The sequence below is a fragment of the Macaca thibetana genome, chromosome 12, assembly GCF_024542745.1.
Source record: "Macaca thibetana thibetana isolate TM-01 chromosome 12, ASM2454274v1, whole genome shotgun sequence".
Lineage (NCBI taxonomy): Eukaryota > Metazoa > Chordata > Mammalia > Primates > Cercopithecidae > Macaca > Macaca thibetana.
The window spans coordinates 4,321,079-4,344,634 of NC_065589.1; the positions used below are offsets into that span (position 1 = coordinate 4,321,079).

At 51.1% G+C, this 23,556-nt stretch overlaps 1 protein-coding gene and 1 long non-coding RNA gene across 3 annotated transcripts in view; one reads left to right on the plus strand and one right to left on the minus strand.

Moving 5' to 3' along the window:
• Positions 1–9,623: 9,623 nt before the first annotated feature.
• Positions 9,624–22,431, minus strand: LOC126933056 (uncharacterized). The gene is made up of 4 exons (XR_007718408.1): positions 22,358–22,431; positions 12,101–12,221; positions 10,288–10,475; positions 9,624–10,024 (listed from the first exon to the last, which is right to left on the minus strand). It is a non-coding gene; the product is annotated as an uncharacterized LOC126933056 (long non-coding RNA).
• PER2 (period circadian regulator 2) overlaps positions 21,441–23,556 on the plus strand; it is a 46,011-nt gene continuing 43,895 nt past the window's right edge. Inside the window, exon 1 of one of the 2 annotated variants that reach the window (XM_050752511.1) lies at positions 21,441–21,629. The gene's annotated coding sequence lies outside the window, so the exon portion shown is untranslated. Of the gene's footprint in view, positions 21,630–21,662; positions 21,904–23,556 lie in introns of those variants that run through there. The other variant, XM_050752512.1, reaches the window with a different exon arrangement.

Consider the following 23,556-nt stretch of genomic DNA (forward strand, 5'->3'; position numbering starts at 1 on the left):
TATGCCTGTAATCCCAGCACTCGGGGAGGGGGCGAGGCGGACGGATCACGAGGTCAGGAGATCAAGACCATCCTGGCTAACATGGTGAAACCGCGTCTCTACTAGAAATACAAAAAATTAGCCAAGCGTGGTGGTGGGCACCTGTAGTCCCAGGTACTCAGAGGCTGAGGCAGAAGAATGGCGTGAACCTGGGAAGCAGAGCTTGCAGTGAGCCCAGATCATGCCACTGCACTCCAGCCTAGAAGACAGAGCAAGACTCCATCTCAAAAAAAAAAAAAAAAAAAAAAGGAGTGACCCTCTCAGCTATGGCGGCCTTGGCCCCTGTGGTGGGTGCTGTGCCACTCAGGCTGAGGCCCACGCTGCCCCAGCTGCCAGGAGCAGTGCTCCCTGTGGGCTCACAGCCAGGTTCCCTTCTGGGGAGACTTAGCCAAAGGGGCCTGCTGTGCCCTCCGCTCCCTACAGGCACCCCCATTCAAGGACTGATGGAGTTGGGGGTGCAAACCCAGTTTCCCAGAGATCTCTACCCAAGAGAGTTGCTCTCAGAAGTGGTCTGAGGAAATGGATCCTAAATTGAGATTTCAGAGCTGAATCACCACCGACCAGCTGAACTGAAGCCCCCAGGGTGGGCCTGAGAAACCACTGTCTCAAAAACAAAAACAAACAAAAGAACTAGAATCCCCAGATTCTCCCGAACCATCTGCGCCTACAGAGGTGGCCCACTGCTCCTGCTAAAGGCTAGCACCCCCTTTCTTGAAGTGTTTTATATAGAGAGAATATGTGTGTTATAGTTGGGGGGCAGTGGGGAGAGAGAGAAAGAGGTGTCTGCCTTGCAAGACAACACGTGCATTTTTCAGGATCTATGCCAATATCCTCCTCCTGACACCAGACCAATCATGGGGGTCAAATAACAACATAACCTAGCTAGGACATGCTGGCCTGCTAAGGGAGGAAGGGACTCTGTTCTGAAGGAGCTACAGGATCTGCCTAGCATGGACCAGCAAAATCCAGGAGAGCACATCCAGGACTGCATCCCAAGAGTGCTGGACCCAGCAGGGGATAGAATATAAAGACGGATAAGAGAAGAGTTGATGAATGTGGGAGGACTTTCCGTAATAGAAGCTTGTGACCCTGGCTGGGCCCCAGGGAGACAGTGCTAATGTGTTGTTAGAATGGCTCTTGGACGCCTGCAAAGAGCTATGGCCTTAAGTGAAGGAAAACTGCCAGCCCCACCATGGAAGATGGTGGGGAAATGAGCCTACTAGAGTGCATACATGATGTTGGGCCAGCAAACCTACCAGCCCACTGTGTCCCGTGAGAGGGCTCACAGGTCACTTCATTTACCAAAGCAACAATATTTGGCAGGCAATATTGGTTTTTATGGCCAAGAGTGGCAAGGTCAGAATGGTAACCAGGAAGACCTGACATGCAGAGAGCTATGAAGCTGGATAATAGAACAAAATGTTCCTAGGGACCAGGTGGATGGGCAGTCAGCAAGGGCGTGACTGAGCTTACGAAACTAAAAGAAATCAAACATGGATGAGCAGGAGGCTGAGAGTGGCTACCCCAATCCGCCGCTACAATCCCTTGCCTGGTTTCAGACCTAGAACTCATTGAAAGGCCAGGTTCCCAACATCACTGCCGGTGCAGGGAGCCAAAATCTCCCCCCACAGTCCTTCCCCAAAGAAACTTAAGGCCACTCATTCAATAACTGTACACAGGGAGGGAGAATACAGAAACATTTCAAGGACTATTGCATGCAGAATCCTGGGGACATGGGGCATCATCTTGACTCCTGTTAAAGGAGGGCATATGGGTCAGGTGATAAGAGTCCTGGCCCAGCTTTGGGTTCTGGTAGGTCCACAGGGTCCACGGAGCCACCTGGTGGTCATTTCCCAAGCCCTCAAATGCGTGATTGAAGTGGACACACTTGGCATACGGGGTAACCCCCATGTTGGCCAGATACTTGGAATTGTGGAATAAGAGCTATAGACGTGGGAAGCTGAGTGGGAATCCCTGACACTGCCCCTCCCCCAGCCAAGACGGTAAATAAAAACCAGTATTGCGTGCCGAAGAGAGTTACAGCAACTATAAGGGACGAATCTATTCCACTGTTAAAACCGGAAGGATGCAGGTATACTTTCTCCCCGTTATAGAGTCATTTCGTTAGTCAAACCCCTGCAAAAACCAGATGGATCCTGGAGACTGACAGTGGAATACTGCAAACCCAAACAGATAGGAGCCCCAATCATGGTGTCTTTGCTAGAGCAGGTCAACACAGTCTCAAGTCCATGGTAGGAAGCCAATACATTCATTTCCATCTCTACTTAAGAGGAGAAGCAGAAGCCTCTTACATTCATTGGGATGGATAAGGGTACACGCTGGCCGGGCGCGGTGGCTCACACCTATAATCCCAGCACTTTGGGTCTGAGGTGGGCAGATCACCAGATCACCTGAGGTCATGAGTTTGAGACCAACCTGGCCGACATGGTGAAACCCCGTCTCTACTAAAAATACAAAAAATTAGCCAGGCATGGTGGTGGGCACTTGTAATCCCAGCTACTCAGGAGGCTGAGGCAGGAGAATCGCTTGAACCTGGGAGTCAGAGTTTGCAGTGAGCCGAGATCGCACCACTGCACTCCAACCTGGGCAACAGATTGAGACTCTGTGTGAAAAAAAAAAAGAAGAAGAATACACACTGATTGTCTCACCCCAGGGCCATATTAACTCTTTTCCCTCTTTCCTAATACAGTCTGGATGGACCAGACACTGCACACTGCTGCATTGGTTCAGTATACTGATATCATATTAATTAAACTGGATGACCAGATTGACGAGGAGAAACCTCAGAGGCCTTAGTAAGTGCATGTGCTGCCGAGAGCGGGAGAGAAACCCTGTGGAGATCCAGGGGTCTGTGCATCGGTGAAGTTTGTAGGGGCCCAGCGATTGGAGCGTAACAGGCATTTCCACAGTGAAGGGAGGACTACATTGTGTACTTCCCACCACTAAGAAGGACCACAATGACTGGTTGCCTCTGTGTGTTCTGGAGGCAGCACGTGCCACACTTGGGAATACTGTGTGGTCACATTTACCAGGTGGTGTGAAAGGCTGCCAGATCTGAGTGAGGCCCAGCGCAGGGAAGAACTCTGCAGCAGGGTATGGTGTTAGCAGCCCAGCAAATTAGGCCAAATGATCTGGAAGATTCTATGGTTCTAGAGGTACCTATGGTGGAAAAGATGCCATGTTGCTTTAAACCTCTGAGTTTGTGATAACTTCATAGCAAAGCCCCAGTGGGAGAATCACAACCTGGATCCCGGGGGTTCTGGAGCAAGGCCATGCTATCTGCAGCAAAGGAAGAGAAATGCTGGTATGCCTCTGCACCCTAGCAGAGCGGGAGACACCAAGCGGTGATCACACCGCTAGACCTGCCCGCCTTGAGCCAGGCTCTGCCAGAGCCTCCAGGGCGTAGGTCAGGCATACTCAACAGAAATCTGTGATAAGATGAAAAGGCACATTCAGCACTGGGCCTGTGCAGGGCCAGAGCCACAGATAAACTGCACAACACCCTCCTATCATCTGCCTCTGTTGCACCACCGGAGGTCCCTCACCTTCATCACTGCTGTGTTGGGTGGTGGTGTCACTTATGACCACCTAATGGAGGAAGAAATAGGCCGAGCTTGGTTCATGCATGGGTTGGCTCAGTGTGGGATGCAAAAAAATGCCTAAAAATAGATAGCTGCTGCACCGTAGACTCACTCAGGGGCCTCCCTGAAAGCCAGTGCTGAGAGACTGCCTCTCCCAGTCTCCCCATGGACAGAAACTTGGTGTATTAGTTCACCGTTGCTGCTGTAACCAATTTCCAAAAACGCAGGAGTTTAAAACAACACAAATGGAATCTCTTACAATTCTGGAGGTCAGAGCTGAAACTTGGTCTTATTGGGCTGAAGTCAAGGTGTTGTCAGGGGTATATTCCTTCTGGAGGCTCTAGGGAACAATCCATTTCATTTCCTTTTTCGGCTTCTAGAAGCTACCTGCATTCCCGGGCTCATGCACCCTTTCCAGAAACGACATCATTCTAACGTCTGTTTCTATGGCCACATCTCCTTCTCGGACTTTGGCCCTCCTGGCTCCCTCTTTCACTTTTTTTTTTTTTTTTTTTGAGATAGAATCTCACTCTGTTGCCCAGGCTGGCGTGCAATTGTGCGATCTCGGCTCACTGCAACCTCTGCCTCCTGGGTTCAAGTGATTCTCCTGCCTCAGCCTCCCAAGCAGCTGGGATTACAGGTGCCTGCCACCACGCCCGGCTAATTTTTTTTTTTTGTATTTTTAGTTGAGATGGGAGTTCACCATGTTGGTCAGGCTGGTCTCAAACTCCTGACCTCAGGTGATCCACCTGCCTTGGTCTCCGAAAGTGCTGGGATTATAGGTGTGAGCCACACACCCGGCCTCCATCTTTCACTTATAAGGACATTTATGATTGCACTGGGCCACCCAGATAATCCAGGATAATCTTCCCATCTCAAGATCCTCAATGTAATGACATATGGTTGCTTTTCCCCTGTACCAAAACAGATGTACAGGTTCCAGACATGGGCATGTTTGGGGGCCCACTGTTCTGCCCACCATGCTTAGGCAGTACACTCAGCTCTCCATTTTGTGTAGAAAGATAAGTGGCTTGGCTTAAGAATATGTTCAGACCCATGGACAGTGGCAAAAGACTCGGTTGTTGCTGCTCTGGGCCTGGAAAATTCAAAGGTTTGGGACCAGGAGTTTAGTGGAAGGGTCATGCATACAGCTAGGACCATGGGAGTGGACATGTGTGTGAAGGTCTCTGTGTCCCATGCTAACAGCCACCCGAGAGCACCACCACAGAAAAGGCACGCAGCAGCCATGTAGGAAGATGCTTTGATCATTTGGAGTCAGCCTGCCTGTGTCATTGGCCATTCAGTGAGTAGCAGTGGTGGCCGGGAGGCGGGATGTTGTGGGCCCAAAAGTGTGGCCTCCAACTCACCAAGGCTGATTTAGTTCCAGCAACTGCTGAACATCCAGCTTAACAGCAAGACACCAAAGCTGAGCTCCCAGCAGAGTGCCACTGGGAGGAGCTCAACCGGCCACTAGGTGGAAGGTTGATTATACTGGACTTAAACTCAATTATATTGCCCTAAAGGTGAGGCAGTGATTCATTTTGAGTGACCCAAGACATACCCCAAGTGTGGATTTGTCTTTCCTGCCCTTATGAACACTATCTGGAGGTTTATAGAACGTTAGATCAATGGATGTAGAATACCACATAGCATTGCTTTGGACCAAAAAGACTCACTTTACAGCAAAGGAGCTATGGTGTTGGATACATGACCATGGGCTCCCCTGGGCCCATTCCTTACCATGCCATTCAGATGCCACCAATCTGTGTGAGTGATGGAGTGGTCCTCTTCTTGGCTCTGCTGAGGAGAAAATACCCTTTGAGGATGGGATTCCATCTTTTAAGACACAAAATATACCCTAAATCAGTGACCATCATAAATTGCTGTCTCCACCTGATAAAATGCATGGGTCTGGGAACCCAGGAGCAGAAGCAGGAACAGCCCCCTAACCATGACCTCCAGGGATCCAGTTGGCGAATTTGAACTTCTCGTCCCCTCCATGTTGTGCTTTGCAGTTCTAGAAACCTGTTCCCCAGAGGGGGAACACTGCCACCAGGGGACCCAGTGGACAATAAGCTATGACTGTCACTGGTCACGTCAGGCTCTGTGCCAAAAGAGCAGCAAGCAAGGAAAGGAGTTGGTGTCCCAGCAGGGGTGACTGGCTCTGATCCTCAAGAGCAGGAGGGGCTGCTGGAACTGGGGTGGAGAAGTATAACCTTAGCACACAGTTGGCTTTTGGGGCATCACTTGGTACTCTCCTGCCTGGTTTTGATGGGAAATGGACAAGCACGGCAGTTGCAGCCTGAAGAGGGTGTAGCAGCTGGGATGAAGGTCTGTGTCATCCTGCCAGGTGGGTGACCAAGCCCAGCAGAGGTGCTAGCAGAGGGAGTGGGGAATCCAGACTGAGCAGTAGATGACAAAAATCAGTAATGGGCATCCCACTAGCCTTCCTCCTACCTAACCCAGCAAAGAGACAGACCAGAGTCAGTCCTGGGAGGGGACGCTTGAGATGGGGTCCTGGAAATTTTCCAAGAAGAAAGGAGGAGGGAGTTCACTGGAGAGCCATGGCCGAGCTTCCTTCCCACCTGCTAAGACTTCACCACTTCTCTAAAACACAAACCCGGCTCAACTGGTCGCCTATACAAACCCAACAAAGCCTTCGTCGGCTGCAAAAAGATTGTTGCTGAAAATGGGTCAGTCTTTTGACGCCAGTGAAAGATGCTGGTCCCTGCTGATAGCACACACACACACACACACACACACACCCCTACACTGGGTCATGCAGCTGTTGGCACAGAGCTGCCAGGGCTAGACACGGCTTTTCTGGGTGTCACAGGCCTTGGCCTCCGCTCCAATGCCCTGGAGGGGCAATTCCCAGTAGGAGAAGCTCTGCCCACAGATCAACAGGGAGCCCTTCCGAGATGAGGCAGCAGATGCCGCGGCACTCTGTTGGCCAACATAGGATGTCCTAAAGGAAAGTCATCTCTGGAGTTAGATAAATATGGTCCAAAATCTTTATATCCTGAATATTGAGGAGAGGGAGGAGAAGTGGGGAGAAAAGAGTAAAAACAACCATAACAAGCCTTGGACAGGATCAGGTGAAGTGCATCCTTGGGAGAAGGGGGAAATTGTTCTTACTTTAAGTAAGTTCCGAACTGCCTTGGGGAGAAGCCCTAAACCTGTAGCCCAAGATGACAAGAACTTAATTCCTAGAAATAAAAAAGCCTCCACTATCCCTGTCATGGGATGCCATCAAAAGTTGCCTGGGAGGGACACTTGTGTGATGAGTTTTGAGTTTTCGAGAACTCAGGAGTCCTGAGCAGGCACATGGAGAGGACGAGGAAGAATGGGAGTTGGAAAACCGGAGTGGGAGGCACCATGAGACCCAAGTCACTGGTCTCAGGCGCTAGCAGGAAGTGAAAGCAGGGGACACAGGAAGTGAAAGCAGGGGACACAGGAAGTGAACGCTGGGGACAGGGAAAGTCGTTTCTCATCCCATGAGGGCCAGGACTCTAGTGAGTCCAGCACAGACGGACGTCCTGGTGGCAGGACTCAGTGTCTGCACCAGATGACACACAGGGCCCGACCTCATCTTCATGGATAGGGAACCATGAGCTCTGGTAGGGCAGCCCCACGTTCAAACCTGGGCGCCTCTAGGCATCAGAGCAGGAAGGGCCCAAATCACCTGAACAAGCGCTTGCCCCAGAAGGCACAATGACCTGGCTGGGGGCGACATCCAGCGTCCTGAGCAGGAGGAGGGCCCCCTCCACACTGCCCCAACGGTTCCGGGAAGAGCCTCACCGGCACGTCTCCACCTCAGAGATACGTGGCCTTGAAGCAGACACTCCTAGAAAGTTGTTGTGGCCTGGTGCAGTGGCTCATGCCTGTAATCCTAGCACACTGGGAGGCCGAGGCGGGTGGATCACGATGTCAAGAGATCGAGACCATCCTGGCCAACACAGTGAAACCCAGTCTCTACTAAAACTGCAAAAATCAGCTGGATGTGGTGGCGCGTGCCTGTAGTCCCAGCTATTCGAGAGGCTGAGGCAGGAGAATCGCTTGAACCCGGGAGGCGAAGGTTGCATTGAGCCGAGATCATGCCACTGCACTCCAGCCTGGCAGCAGAGCGAGAGTCCGTCTCAAAAAAAAAAAAGAAAGTTGTTGTTATTGTTTTTAATCCAAGTGAGAAAGAGCACGGGAGTCCACCCGAGCAAAGCAGGAAGACCATGTGGAGAGCTGAGAAAACAGCAAGGAAGACACACTCCTCCTTCCACCCCAACGGAAATGGACACTTTTACATTTCCCCTTCTGGGGCTTTCCATTGGCACATTCTTTTCTATGGCTGTCAGAATAGGATATCGGCCGAGAAAAGCACACGTTTTGCTTTGTCTTTTAGCAATATTGCCACCTCTGCCTTCTTTTGCTTCACAGATATACCAATGTCCATTATTTTGTGTTTTACCTTTTCTGTAGCATTTTTGTGCTGATTTGACTGAAAAGCCCTCAAGTATCGAATGTCTTCAATCCCATCTGAGTGTTCACGCTCCTATGTTAGCTATTTGTTGCCCTCACAGTCATGCCTGGTCTGTATCTGTTGAGTTGCTTTCTGTGGTTTATTTGTTTTTATCATCTGAATTTTCCTCTCTAGACTACTTTATTTGTTTACAATCTCTACAAAGGTTTGGATGATAAACATAAGCTTGGTAAACCTCCAGCAACAGGTGCTCAAAATAGCATGAAACTCATATCTAATTACTGAAGACAAAGACTGGAAATGAACAGAAGTCAAATAAAAATAACTTCACAGTACAAAAAATTTAATGCTTTTGCTTTTTACTGCCCAGGTTCTCCATCTCTATTAACAAAGCAAGCCATTTTAAGCAGATACAAAATATCCTGCTCAAAATAAGTTTCTTATTTTATATGTAATAGTCTACAGCATTTCCGTATTTATGTTTTCTAATTATAAAATGCATTTAATATATAAAAGTATATTACATATAATTTATACTTTATGTAAATTATTTTAAATGCTTATTATAGAACATATGAAAGATACTGAAAAATATAAAAAGGATAACTGATGTCACCATATTCTACCAACCAGAGGAAAGCAAGCACTGTAGAAGTTTGAGCATTCCTTCAGGTTTTTCTTGCAAGTATACGCTGACATGAAGGCACACCCCTAAAAACCTATCTGTTAACTCATACACCTCCTCTATAAGGTAAGTTCATTTTTTTTTTTTTTGAGACAGAGTTTTGTTGTTATTGCCCAAGCTGCAGTGCAATAACACAACCTTGGCTCACTGCAACCTCCGCCTCCCAAGTTCAAGTGATTCTACTGCCTCAGCCTCCCAAGTAGCTGCGATTACAGGTGCATGCCACCACGCCTGGCTAATTTTTTGTATTTTTAGTAGACATGGAGTTTCACCATGTTAGCCAGGCTGGTCTTGAACTCCTGACCCCAGGTGATCCGCCCACCTCAGCCTCTCAAAGTGTTGGATTACAGGCGCGAGCCACTGTGCCCGGCCGGTACGTTCGTATTTTTCAAACCAAATAGCAAATCTTGGTTTCTCAGGCCAATATGAGGCACGAAGATCAGCAGGGTCTCACGCCTAGCAAGTCCATGGCTGACAACGCTCACCCTTCCTGCATCCGGGAAACAATCGGGAGCAGTGCAAACCCTTCCCAGATTTCGTGGGACCTCCTCTTGGCCTTTGACCCCAAGAGTTGGAATAAGTTGGGGACTGAAATGCTGAGGTCAGCCTGGACTTCTGGCTCTCTTCACTCAGACAGAACCTGCATCTTTCACTGGAACCCTAATGATTTACATCAATATGTGGGAGAGCTACGCTGGCCTAGCCAGGCCCTCACTCAGCAGACAACTGCCTCCTTTGTATTGATGGTAGATTTTAAGGCCACAAAGAGGAGGAGTGGCTTAACACAGAAAGGCCGGTCGCTACCACACACAATGTCTTGATAGCAATGATTACAAATCCAAAATTATCATTTTTGTGGCTGGTTTCCAACATGAACTGCCTTAGAGCAAAAGGAGTTTATAAGAAGCCATAGGTCTTAATAACCCTGAGAAATATCTTACAATGGACATTTTATTGAGATTTGGTAAGAACAGCCCCTTTTAAAATCTTTTAACAAAGAGTTTAGAAAAATAGTCTTCTAGATGTTGAACGTTGGGAGGTCCATTTCTCCTTGTAACTGGGCAGATCCAAACTCTGTTTTCTAAGGAATTGCTTAGGTTGGCCATGTTGGCCTGAACCCAGGGCAAGCAGGGTGGGCTTCTCTCCATGCATGTGGCCTTAGATGGCATCACCACTTTCACAGGAGGTCACGGTGGTAGCTTGAAATGGGTCATGCAGGAGTATCTGCATTACAGAAATGGATAAATGCTACATATTTCCTCTTTCTTTTTTTTATTTTTTTATTTTTCCAGAGAGCCAATTGTTAAACATTAACTAGCACACCACTGGAGTCAGCCCAACAAATGATTGGAATCAGTTCCTGGTGTCCTTGCCAAAGCATCGAGTTCCAAATCACAGATGACTGCCCCTGTGCCAACAAATTATTCTCCAGCCACTGATCTAGTGTTATGCTCCACCCCCACCACACTGGGAAGAACCAGCGTCACCTGTGTTCCTTAAGATCCTGCTGGCACACGTTAGCTCTGCAATTCCTTTGGAGAATAGGACAGTTCTGACCAAAGCTGAGCATATGCCTCTCTGCTCTAGCTATGGTGAAGACTGACCCTGGATGTCGGCCTGGCATCAAGGAGCAGTGGTGAGGGCAGGTCTTGAGAACAAACACCTTGCAGGACCCCTGCCACAGGTAAGATATTCCGTAAGAACAACCTGTTCTCGGCCGGGCGCAGTGGCTCACGCCTGTAATCCCAGCACTTTGGGAGGCTGAGGTGGGCGGATCACGAGGTCAGGAGATCGAGACCATCCTAGCTAACAAGGTGAAACCCCATCTCTACTAAAAATACAAAAAATTAGCCTGGCGTGGTGGCGGGCGCCTGTAGTCCCAGCTACTCGGGAGGCTGAGGCAGGAGAATGGCATGAACCCGGGAGGTGGACCTTGCAGTGAGCCAAGATTGTGCCACTGCACTCCAGCCTGGGCAACAGAGCGAGACTCTGTCTCAAAAAAAAAAAAAAAAAAAAAAAACCTGTTCTCTGGCAAGGAGGAAGTAATTGCTTCTGTTGGCTTGAAGGCTTCTGAGAATTTGGGGGTTTGAGATTCTCAGCTTATCTACTCAATTGTCCATAGCCATGGTCTCAGGACCATTCGCTATCTGGCTCCTGACTGATGTAGCAGGCCTGTCAAGGCTATGACTTTAGTCTCCTTTGTAGCTTTCAATCCTTATCAAATTTGAGACCTTTCTTTCTTTTTTTTTTTTTTTTTTTGAGACAGAGTCTTGCTTTGTTGCCCAGGCTGGAGTGCAGTGGCGTGATCTTGACTCACTGCAACCTCCGCCTCCTGGATTCAAGTAGTTCTCCTGCCTCAGCGTCCCGAGTAGCTGGGATTACAAGCACGCACCGCCATGCCTGGCTCGCTTTTGTATTTTTGGTAGAGATGGGGATTTTGCCACGTTGGCCAGGCTGGTCTCGAACTCCTGACCTCAAGTGGTCTGCCCCCATCGGCCTCCCAAAGTGCTGGGATTACAGATATGAGCCACTGCACCCAGCCTCAAGATCTGATTTTCGTTTTTCTTTTTGGCTCACTGCAAACTCTGCCTCCCACGTTCAAGCAATTCTCCTGCCTCAGCCTCCTGAGTAGGTGGGATTACAGACGCATGCCACCATGCCTGCTAATTTTTGTATTTTTAGTAGAGATGGTTAATTTTTATTTTTCACTATGTTGGCCAGGCTGGTCTCGAACTTCTGATCTTAGGTAATCCCCCTGCCATGGCCTCCCACAGTGCTGGGATTACAGGCGTGAGTCATGTGCCTGGCCGATTTTCAACAGTGATTTCTCCTACCCAGTGGCTGTAGGAGATGTAAATCTCCTGAGCTGCCAGTGAGGCCCTTGGGCTTTCAAAATTTGTCTTAGATTGGCAATGAACTCTCCCAAGCCCACCGTTTCCTTTCTTCCGGGTGTTCAGCTCCAACATAAGAAGGTACCACCCTTCTGCATAATTATTATCATTGTCATTGTCTCCCACTCAGGAAGCACCACCCAGTGCCTTGCTCTCTGGCTGCTCCCATCATAACTGACCACAGGTGAAAACTCCAGTAATCATAATGCCACTGTGTGATGAGCGGTCACCGGCGGTCAGCAAACTTTTTCTGTAAAAGGACAGATAGTAAGTAATACAGGCTTTGTGGGCCTTGTGTGATACCTGCAGCATATTCTCTGACTTTTCTGCCTCCCTTTCCCTTTAGTCTACAAGCCATGGAAGAACAGGCCATAGTTTGCTGACCCCTGGTCATTACAATCCCACTTACCAGAGGTATGGAGACCCTGTGACTCTGAGACAGGTGGGAAGATCGATTCCAACATGAAGCCTTGAGTGAGGGTCTGCTTTGTCAAACCATTTTCAGTATCCAGTGTCTTAGTTTAGGTTCCCTAGAAAACAGAGCCAGGGAACAGGCTTAAGAACAAAAGCTTTGGCTGGGCACGGTGGCTCATGCCTGTAATCCTAGCACTTTGGGAGGACAAGACAGGCGGATCACGAGGTCAGGAGATCAAGGCCATCCTGGCTAACATGGTGAAACCCCGTCTCTACTAAAAATACAAAAAATTAGCTGGACGTGGTGGCAGGTGCCTGTAGTCCCAGCTACTCAGGAGGCTGAGGCAGGAGAATGGCGTGAACCCAGGAGGCAGAGCTTACAGTGAGCTGAGATTGTGCCACTGCACTCCAGAGCCTGGGCGACAGGGTGAGGAGACACTGTATCAAAAGAAAAAAAAAAAAAGAAAGAAAGCTTTATCGGGAGGTGTGATCCCAGGACAGGACAGGGAGAGTAGAGAAAAAAGGAAGAAAAGGCAAGGTGAGGCATCCCCATGCTGGCCACTGCTTCCTGATGAGCCGCACGAGGCAAGCCAGACACTCAGCATGTCCACATGCTGCTTATGAATGCCAATGCCCTGGCCCAGTGGAAAATCATGCCTTGGATTTTGGCCCAACAGACAGCAAAGGGTAAGGGTATTATCCACTGGCTCTCTCCTGTCTACCACTGAAAAATTTTGGGAAGAACCCTGGCAGCACCTATAGCAGTGGCCTTTCTTCGGCCAGCAGTGACAGTCACCTAGGCTACCCTGTCTAGCAAGCCCGAGACTATCTGGGCCCCCTTCTGTTTCCAGCATGTGTGGTCCAGAGCCACCGCCTTGCGGGGAACTCGGGGAACAGGGTCCCATTCCTCATCTTCCTGTGGTTTGAAAGACTCAAACAGTGTGTAGGGAAGCCCAGATCAAGGCGAACCTAGCGTTACAAGAGTGCTCTTTAGGAATCCCATTTGAGGCCGGGCGCGGTGTCTCACGCCTGTAATCCCAGCACTTTGGGAGGCCGAGGCGGGCGGATCACAAGGTCAGGAGATCGAGACCACGGTGAAACCCCGTCTCTACTAAAAATACAAAAAAAAATTAGCCGGGCGCGGTTGTGGGCGCCTGTAGTCCCAGCTACTCGGGAGGCTGAGGCAGGAGAATGGCGTGAACCCGGGAGGCGGAGCTTGCAGTGAGCCGAGATCGCGCCACTGCACTCCAGCCTGGGCGACAGAGCGAGACTCCGTCTCAAAAAAAAAAAAAAAAAAAAAAAAAGGAATCCCATTTGAATCGTGTCTTCATCTCACCCCCCGAGTCCCTTCTCAGAGGATTCAGAGGCCCTGCAAGGTGGACCAGGAGGTGACAATGCAAGGCTGTGGTCTCAAAGCTCCCTGCCTGGGGGACTCCTGGCTCTGTGCTCCTGCCTGTGCTCCTCCTCTTGATAGCTTCTCCAGTTTTCACACTATTCTTCTAGCACCTTCTCCACGCAATGCCTTTTCTCCCGAGAGCCCCTTTCCTTTGTCATTTCTCCTGGTCCTCTCGCCTTCCTTGGTTTAGGGTTTGGCCAGCTTCAGAGCGAGTGGGGTGGATGTGCAGGGTGGATGTGCTGGGAGGTCTGCATGGGCCATGCAGCCTCAGGTCCTCCCTGTTCTTTGCTCCTCGTTCCTGTCTCAAGTAGAGATCTGAACCACTTTTGGGAGTTCTTTATTTCTGACTCTTCCTTAGGGACCAGGCACGCACCAGCCTGGAAAAACTGCTGCAGCCCGGCAGTGCCTGGAGGAACCAAGCTGCAGATGCTGCCCATGAGGAGGGCCCTGCCTGCCATGAACCGTTCAGCACTTTCTGAGTCCAGAGTGTGGCAGGGATTCTCTGCATTCTCATCAACCACATGAGCCCAGAAAGCTCTTCCAGAGTGGCTGCAGCCTCGGTGGGGATGCCTGGGTTTATGCTCAAGGTCTCAGGGAACGCTCCCTGGGGCCGCCACACCGTGGTCATCAAGCACCCACTGCGAGAAGTGCCCGGGAATGTCTGCCCATGGCCATGGTCACAGGGCACACGACTGACTCTGCAGCAGGAGGGCACACGACTGACTCTGAAGCAGGAGGGCACACGACTGACTCTGAAGCAGGGGTGCTGTGTGGATCCCCCGACTCATCATTTGCTTCATTCAGCAGCACATGTCACCCCTCATCGTGCAAATCAACCATCCGCGCTTTCAAAGAGTTCCCCGGGTGTGGGTGGCAGCAGGGCCAGAAGGAGCCCAGTTTTCCTTTGTGCATCCCAACAGTCCACCTACACATGGCTTCCTCCCTGTAACAAAGCTCCCCAGCTTCAGTGGTGGCCTGGGCAGTGGGTAGGGTGTCTCCCAATTTCCCTTCCTCCTCCTCGCAGGACTCCATCTGTTGAGGAGGATTGAGAAGATGGGTACACGGGCAACCTTCGCTCCCAGCTGCTCTTCACAATGGAACCATCACAGGTCAGGCCTCACGATCACTGCCGTCACAGCTCTAAGTCACCTGGGCTCCTGCCTCTGCCCTCAGCCAGGAAATCCATCACCCAGCTCTCGAGAGGATGCCTCCACCCTCAGGGTAACCCAGTCAGACCCCTTTGCCTGCCTCATGCCTGTAATCCCAGGGCTTTGGGAGACTGAGGCAGGGGGACCATTTGAGGCCAGGGATTTGAGGCTTCACTGAGCCATGATCACACCAATGCACTCCAGCAAGACCTTATCTCTAAAAGAAAAAGAAAGAGGAGGAGAAGGAGAAGAAGGAGAAGGAAAGAAAGGAGGAGGAGGAGAGAAGAAAGAAGGAAAAAGAGGAGAAGAAAGAAGAAGAAGAAAAGGAAGAAGGAGAAGAAGAGAGAAACAACAACAACAACAGCAACAACAACTTTGTTGCTTCCTACCAACAAGATTCGGTTTAGGGACAAGAGATGTTTTTTCCATGTTGGGCACCAGGGAGAAGACAGCAGGAGAGAACAAACACCCAGACACCAAAGGAAACACTCTGTGAGCCACAGAAGCAGGCAGAGGGTGAGGCAGGTGCACAGGCCTGAGCCTTCACTCTCCCAAGGAGGGCACTGTGAACTGGCATCACTGGTGGGCTGGTGATCCCCAAGACGGACCTGCACCCCAGCCATCCCCACCTATGAGCCCTTATGGACTGAGGGGAATTACATTAATAGAATGCAGGGAGCACCTGCATTCGCCAAGTCACAGAGGAGCTTTTGAGTGGGGAGAATGTTTGATATTTGGAGAATGGGAGGCACGTTGGAGCTTGGACTTTGGTCGCTCCTGACTTTGTGGCCTTCCCTGCTGAGTCAGCTGGTTCTCAGGCTCCATAAGGACAGGGTGGTGAGGGTGGCCATGAGATCTTTCTGCAGACAAAGGTAGTTTCTCCTTGATGACATAAAACACAGACGCACAGGATTCCTTTGGTGTCGTGGTGTCGAGAATGTCTTTTGCAAAGGATCAATGGAACGCAGGCGCATGTCCTATAGAGTGGTGAGGATTAAAGAAGAGAATGTGTGCCAAGTGCCAAGCGTGATGCCTCAACACAGCAAGCACGTGCTCCCTCACAGCTTGTTCACAGGCCACGGGGGGGCCCAAGGGCCATACTCATGTATGAATGCAAAGCCCCAAACTCAGGCTTCTGCATTCTTCTTCGTGTCACCCAGGATCAGGAGCCCTAATGACACCGGGCCTTGTTGGTCCCCTGAGCATGCAAGGCCCCCATTCCTGACTCCAAGATGTCCATGGTTGGAGGCGCCAACTGGGCTACCCCTCAGTGACACCCCAGGAATGCTGGCAGAACCACACTGAGGCAACAGCCCTGCAGGACACACACTAGACAGAGAGGGAGAGAGCCAGGGAGCCTGATGCGGGGGCCTGCCTGGGCAAGGTCCATGGCCCAGAAGGTCAGCAGGATGACACCCTGACCGATAAGAGACCCTCCACCTGGGAAGGAAGAGGCGCCTCGGACGTGAGGGATCACCTTGAACACGGGTATCGCCTCAGACAGGGGGCATCGCCTTGGGTGTGGGGGATCAGCTCAGACAGGGCAGGCGTTTTGGCAAGTTGCCTCTCCTTGGGCTCCTTCAGGACAGTGAGGGGTATTGGCTGCCCTGAAGCCCTGGAAAGAAACTCAAGCTGCCTGAGACCAGAAAACCTGATCCACAAATTAGTCCACAAGTTCCTGAGGCAGAGACTTGACCTGCAACTCAAACCAGGAGTGCCATACAGCATCACCTACCCACTGCTACCCTCTCCCCACCAAAGGGCACAGCTTTCGTCTCAGTTAAATCCTTGGTTTCACTTTTTATTTTTTCTTTGTCTTTTCTTTTTTCCTTTTCTTTTTCTTTTTTTTTTTTTCTTTCTTTTTTTTTTTTTTTTTGAGACAGAGTCTTGCCGTGTCACCCAGGCAGAAGTGCAGTGGCATGATCTCGGCTCATGCAGCCTCTGCCTCCTGGGTTCCAGCAATTCTCCTGCCTCAGCCTCCCGAGTAGCTGGGATTACAGATGTGCGCCACCACACCCGGCTAATTTTTGTATTTTTAGTAGAGATGGAGTTTCACCATGTTGGCCAGACTGGTCTCGAACTCCTGACCTCAGGTGATCTGCCTGCCTCAGCCTCCCAAATCCTTGGTTTTTCTTAATGGCCTTAATGACCAGAAAGTTTGAAGTTTTAATCGTTTTTCAAGTGACATGATAGCAAATTGTTTCTTGGCTTTGGTTAAAAGCATGCCTTTTATTTGCAAAACTGATAATAAGAGAAGTCAGTTGGGTACAATTTAATCACTGAATTCTGTAGCAATAAAGAGGGCATGTATAGCATTAAAAAGACAGAATCTTCAGGTACAAATGATTTTATTCATTTATATTTTTTGTCTTAGGATACAATAATAAAGTAAACACATCTATACAGAGTATTGTATAGCAGAGACAAAGCTATGGCAATTTAAATTATTTGCAGATCTGCAAAAAAAAAAAAGAGATTAGATGTATTTGGGAGAGGTATTTTTGAAGTAATAACTATTGTCATGGATTAAAAGCCCACTGCACCTATGTATGATTGGGGAAAAAAAAAAAAAAAAGCAAAACAAGGCTGGGAGTGGTGTCTCATGCCTGTAATCCCAGCACTTTGGGAGGCTGAGGCGGGTGGATCATGAGGTCAGGAGTTTGAGACCAGCCTGACCAACATGGTGAAACCCTGTCTCTGCTAAAAACACACACAAAAAAGCTGGGCGTGGTGATGCGCGCCTGTAATCCAAGCTACTCAGGAGGCTGAGGCAGGAGAATAGCTTGAACCCGGGAAGCAGAGGTTGCAGTGAGCTGAGATCATGCCACTGCACTCCAGTCTGGGTGAAAGAGTGAGACTCCATCTTAAAAAAGGAAAAAAAAAAAAAAAGGAAAAAGAAAAACAAATAAAAATCTTAGCAAATTAGAATATATGGCAAGGGACATCTATAAAAAAGAAAAAGAAAGAAAAACAAATAAAAGTCTTAGCAAATTAGAACATATGGCAATGGACATCCATAAAAAAACAAACATCTAAGGCTCATCATACCTGGTGGTGAAATACTGAACACTTCCTCCCCCAGGGTGGAACGGGGCAAGGATGCCCACTCTCACCATTCTATCCCACATCAAATGCAGGTCTTAGCTTGTGCCACCAGCCCTGTGATCTCTAGGGCATCCTTTGCAAAGGAGTCATTGGGACAAGGATGCTAACGTTCCAGGCTCCAAGCAAGCTCCTTTCCCCAGGCTCTTCTCCAGGGCAAGGTGAAGAAAGATGGGGACTGCACATCCATCGTGGATGGCTCAATCTTGTGACTTCCTTGGGGAAGACATATGAGCACACCACACCCACATGTCTCCACCAAACAAAGAACAGCCTCCCTGGATCTATATTTAGTTTAAAAATCAAAAAGCCTTCTCAGTAGGTAGCTAGCATAATAAAGATGCCTTCTTCTTTTTTTAAAAGACAGGGTCTCACTCTTGCTCTGTTGCCCAGGCTGGAGTGCAGTAACGCAATCACAGTTCACTGCAACCTCAAACTCCTGGGCTCAAGGGATCCTCCTGCCTCAGCCTCCCAAGTGGCTGGGACCACAGGAGCATGCCATCATGCCTGGCTTTCTTATTTTTTGTAGAGACAGGGTCTCACTATGTTGCCCAGGCTGTTCTCAAACTCCTGGGTTCAAGAAATCCTCCTACCTCGGCCTCCCAAAGAGCTGGAAGATACTTCTTTATATTGGTCCACAAACCACCTCATGTCCAGGGACAGGCACCTGCTCTCAGGTCACCAGAGGCAAGTAGTCCTTGTCTCACCCTGAGACCCTAGACACAGGTGCCCACGCCCTTGAGGTCACCTCTGTGAGCCGGGTCTCCCTGCCAGGAGCTGCCACCTTGCTAAGCTGGGGTCAGCTGTAGGTCAGCGCTGGGTTCAAGGGAGGCTGGAGAGTAAGGGTTGGGCATTACCATCTCCAATGTCCCTAAACCCAAGAAAGGGGATCCAGCACTAGAGGGCCAGAAAGCTTGACAGTGTCCCCTCCATCTCTTTAGAGAGGACTTTGGGGGCCACCACCTCCTCCATTTACAGAGGGAATTCTCTTCCTAGCCGCCTGTTCTTTGCCCCTCCAGCTAGCCAACCCACAAACCATGCCACCCACAGTGAGAGGAAGCAGTGACCAGCACAGTGCCTGGTACACAGTAGTTGCTCAGTAAACAATTGGCTGGGTGCTTGAGCGAATGAGAGGGCCAGTGAGTGGACTGGCAAGGGCATGGAGGACTGGGTGCAGAGAAGCCCTACAGGCAGGCCCAGACATAGATGGGCAGGGCCAACTTGGGCCAGGCTTACTGGTGGAAACAGGCTGGTGGGAGTGGGTGGGGCAGGGGCCAAGCAGCCTTTAGCTGGGAGGCCAGCTCCTCCCACTGGTAGCATTCCCAAGGTAGCTGGGGACCCTGGCATACCACCTCACCTCCACCCCCAAATAAAGGACTAGTTTTCTCCTAGCCAGCCTGCCTCCCACAGTGCCAACAGCAATTCTCCTACACAAGAGTTCTGAGCTCTGTGCTGGAGGTGATAGCTGGCCAGTGTGGGCTGGCTAGGAAAGGGTTCATCCCCCTTCCTTCTCCAATCTGACTGCCCAAATTTGCACTCGCTCTCTCTCTCTCTCTCTCCCCCTCTCTGTCACCATCTTGGTTCAGCAAGAATGGTATCCATGCACTTGGCCTGATTGTAGGAGCTCATCCCCTGAGCGCTATCCTCTGTTGGAGCTGGGATGGAGGCATCTGTCCATCGCTGTCCTATTCCCTCAGGACCTACACCACATCTTAGACAAAATTGCCTCTGAATCTGCCTCCTCCCCCCTTCTGCATCACAAACTCCTTACAAGCAGGGATACAGTGACACGTATTTTTGCATACCCCTCAATTCTCAGGTGTCAACGAGTATTTGTGGAGTGTACAAAAATTTCCAATAATAGGAAAGAAGAAACTGGCTGTGAATAACTGAAAATAGATGAGATTCTGAAGAGTCCTAGAGCCCAAAGCACTTGATAATTTCTAAAAGAATAGATTTCGGTGTCTTTCTACCAGATTTATTCGTGGAAATAGAAAAAGGCTACATTTAGGGAGGAAATGTAACATCAGGTAGCAGGCTGAATATGGAGCAAGACCCAGCAAAAGCCTGAAGAAGAATCTCAGTAAGGTGTGGATGAGCTGTTTACTCTTGTTTCCAGAACAATGGAGCTCCCCATTGACGTCAATGGGAGGGAAGAAACAAAAGAGCCTTTGGGTGTGTGCAGGGCGCAACCGGGCCTGGATTTGCTTGGCATTTCTGTGTGTCTGTGTTAGGGGGAGGGGGCGGGGAGTGTGTTGAGATGTCAATGTCAGAGGAACAGGAGGAGGGGCCACCTGACAGTGTGTGAACAGCCTGCAGGCCTCCCTGGGCTTCTGCGGGAAGGGCTGCCCTGATGAACTTGGTATTTGCCCTGGTTTGCATCTGAGAAGTTGCACACACACCTTGTCAAGTAGAAGGGAAAGAGTTAGCACACTCAGGAATTCCTGATGTGGGTTAATAACTTTTCCTTCTGTCCCATCCCTGGTCCCCAGGCGAGTCCAGGTAAAGAAGAACAAGAAGAGTAAAGAGAGATGCTGCGGGTTCCAGCTTCCTGGACAATCTCGCCTTCCCCATGAGAGCCTGCACTTTCAGAGTCTGCTGCATGGGAGCCTGCAAGCTCCTGCCTGTCCTGTAAGTCTCAGGCTTCTACCCAGACCAGGGGAAATTGTACTCTCTCTCCTGACACTTTAAATGGAAGTTTAGAGGCTCATCATGCCCCAAACAATGCTTACTGAAACAGCAAACCCTCAGACAAGGTGATGCACGCTGCCGCACTGGCTCCCAGGACAACCTCCCACCACGGGCTTCTCCGTCTCTACCGCTTGCACCTTCCTAAGGTGTCCCTTTCTCAGGGCCCATCCTACCCGCCCTGGAAGTGCTGCCTTTCTCACGGAGCCTGTGGGGATAGCTCTGGTTAATTTACAGCCCACATCGCCCAATTTAGCATTTGATTAAGTTTCCTTTTTATGAGACAGTCCTTTCTCCCTAGTGATGCGCTTGGGGGCAGAGACAACATCATTTCTTTCTTTTGTACCTCCCCAGAGTAACAGTGACTCTATTTCCTGAACCAAAAATTGTAACACGTGGTAACTGCCGGGACAAGTGTGGACCACAGGCACCTCTGAGGCCCGGGTGGGCGTGCCCCAGCAGCTGCTGCAGGCCGGTGCAGCCACCTTCTCCTAGGCTGCTCTGGGGCCCGGCGATGAATGAGTGAATGAGTAAATGAATGAATGTGTGAATGAAGCATGCTGCGCAGACTTTCCCGCGGCCCTGGCCGCTGGGGGCGCGCCTCTGGCCGGTGGCCGGAGGTGGAGGTTTCCCTGGTCGGGCTTCGGGGCGCCAGGTCGGCCAGGCCGGCCGGAGGTGCACAGGAGCCCCACGCCCAGCTCCCCCGCCCGCAATGGTACGCGCCACTCCGCGCTCCCGGAGCTGGCGGACTCGAGGGCGTCGTGAATGGAAGGCGCCGACGCCGGAAGTGGATGAGACCACTAGGGAGGACGACGGGGGGCAAGAACGCGCCGCATCTCCATTGAAGAACCGACGAGGTGAACATGGAGTTCCATGTGCGTCTTATGTAAAAAGAGCGACGGGCACCGCTACCAATGGGCGCGCGGCGCTAGTGGGCCCCGCCCCACGTGTATGCAGATGAGACGGTGTCGCGGCCAATGGCGGACGCCGGGGGCGGGCGCGGCGCGCGCCGTCACGTTTTCCACTATGTGACAGCGGCGACTCGGCCGCGGCGGAGGCGGCGGCGCTGAGGGGCTACGTGCAGCTGTGGGCGGTGGTGGCGGCGGCGGCAGCGGGCGCGGGTCCGGGCGGACAGAGCCACGAGTCGGCGGAGGGACCGGCGGACGGGCCGACGCGAACGCGGCCGGGCGGTAAGTGGCGCGGCGCGGCCCCGCTGCGGCTTACGTAACCGCCGCCCGCGCGTTGGCCTCGGACAGGTCGGGGTCCCGGCGCCGCCGGGAGTTCCCTGGGCCGCTGGACTCCTCTGCTTGAAACGGCGCCGGCGTGGGGGCGTGTGCCGTTGGCCCTGTCTCAGGTGGAGGGCGGCCGAGCTGCGCGCAGGGTGCGCTCGTTTGAATTGCGCTGACACCGCGGGTTGGGGACTCGAACCCCCGTTTCGCAGCTCAGGAGCCTGAGGTCCGAAAGGTGAGGCGGCAGCGTGTGTAGGGCACCGAGTTGCTGAGTGACTGCGCGTGGGCTGCGGTTCCGTGGGCGATTCTCTTTTGGGAACCCTCCCTCCCCTCCCGTGGGGAAGGCCAAGGAAATCAGGGGTCAGCGCAGCCGGCCCTGGGATCTGGAGGTCCCTCGGGGAGCTGACTGCCTCCTCTGAGGCCACAGGGCCAAGTCCTGGGCTGGGGAAGGGCTGTGGAAGGGCGCTGATCTAGGAGCTTTTCCTGGACACCCACGGGTCTCCTGGAATGGGTGATCAGAGGGACAAGGAAGTCCCTGTGCCAAGCCAGGCCTGGGAACCTGAGGGCAGGGAGACCGCCTGATGTTCGCCCCTTTGCCTCCCCTGGACCACCCTGTATTAATTCCCTCTCCTCGGACTGGATAGAAAGGAATGGGGGTGTCCACTCTTTGGTGCAGCAGTCGCACCTACCTTCTGGGATGTACTTTGGCTGCCAAGTCCCAGACATAGACCAGGAGGTGGGAGGTGGCCTGCTTCCCCCTTCAGGAAGGCCAGGGTAAGGGATGACGAGTTGGTTGCCAGGGTTTCTGTAACCTACACAGAAGGAACCCGTTTGGAAAGCTGATTCATACAGAACAGAGCCAGAAGGCACCCTGAAATCACCCAGAGTAACCCCTCAGCCTGACAGATGAGCAAACTGAGGCCCAGGCCCAGGCTGTCTGCAGGATCTTCCCATCGCCCTGGGGCAGGATGAGCTTCAGAGGTTCAGTGAAGGCCTCAACTTGGGTGCTGAATCCTGGGTGGGCTGTAATTTGGGAGGAGGGGCCTTAAGTCCGGGAAATGTGTTAAGAACCCCACACCATGGCCAGAGCCCCCCTGGACCCCTCTCACTTTTATATGGCACAGCAGGATCACTAGACTTCTTGGCTTCCAAGGGGAGATGCCAACTTCTACCCCGACCTGGGGCTTCTGGTCCCAGACTGGGTGTGCCTGAGAAGAAAATAGGACTCTACCTGAAGGCTTTATTTGGAAATTGAGTTTTAAAATACAAGGTGAATTGAGTTTTGTGTGCTATATGACTATAATGAAGAAAGGGACTCCGTTGTTTTTTTTAAGTGGAAGCTGTGTGGTGTGCCAGCGCGGGGATGGTACCGTGGGTGTTTGCAGTTATCTGTCACTGTCGCCTTGGTGTGATTCATTGGTATAGAACTAACGCAGCCCTGGCTTTCTGTGGAGACTGGAGTGCCAGGTGGGAAGGGGGAGCCCTGCGTCAGCCAGCTGGCTGCTGCTGGGAGCCTTGGCTCCCAGTCTGGGCCTCGGTTTCATTTGTTCGGAGGGACTCAGATTGGGCAGTCTCAGAGGTCTAATTTAATTCCCAGGTTTTTGATTTTCTGTTACCCTACAGTTGATTTTTCCCAGGTTTCTCGCAGGAGACAGAGGCTTCTGATATGCTCTTGCCTTTGGGCCAGGTAATGTTCCCCTGTGAGCCACATCTGCAGTGCTTACAAGGAACAAGGAAAGATTCCTCTCCTGTGCACTATTTCTCATACACACTGAACTTTCTCAAAAATACTGGTCGTCACACTGCTGTTTTTAAGCCATGATGTAACTTCACCAGGACTCAGCAAACCACGGCTCTGTCAGGTCATTGAACAGCTGGCAGGGCCACT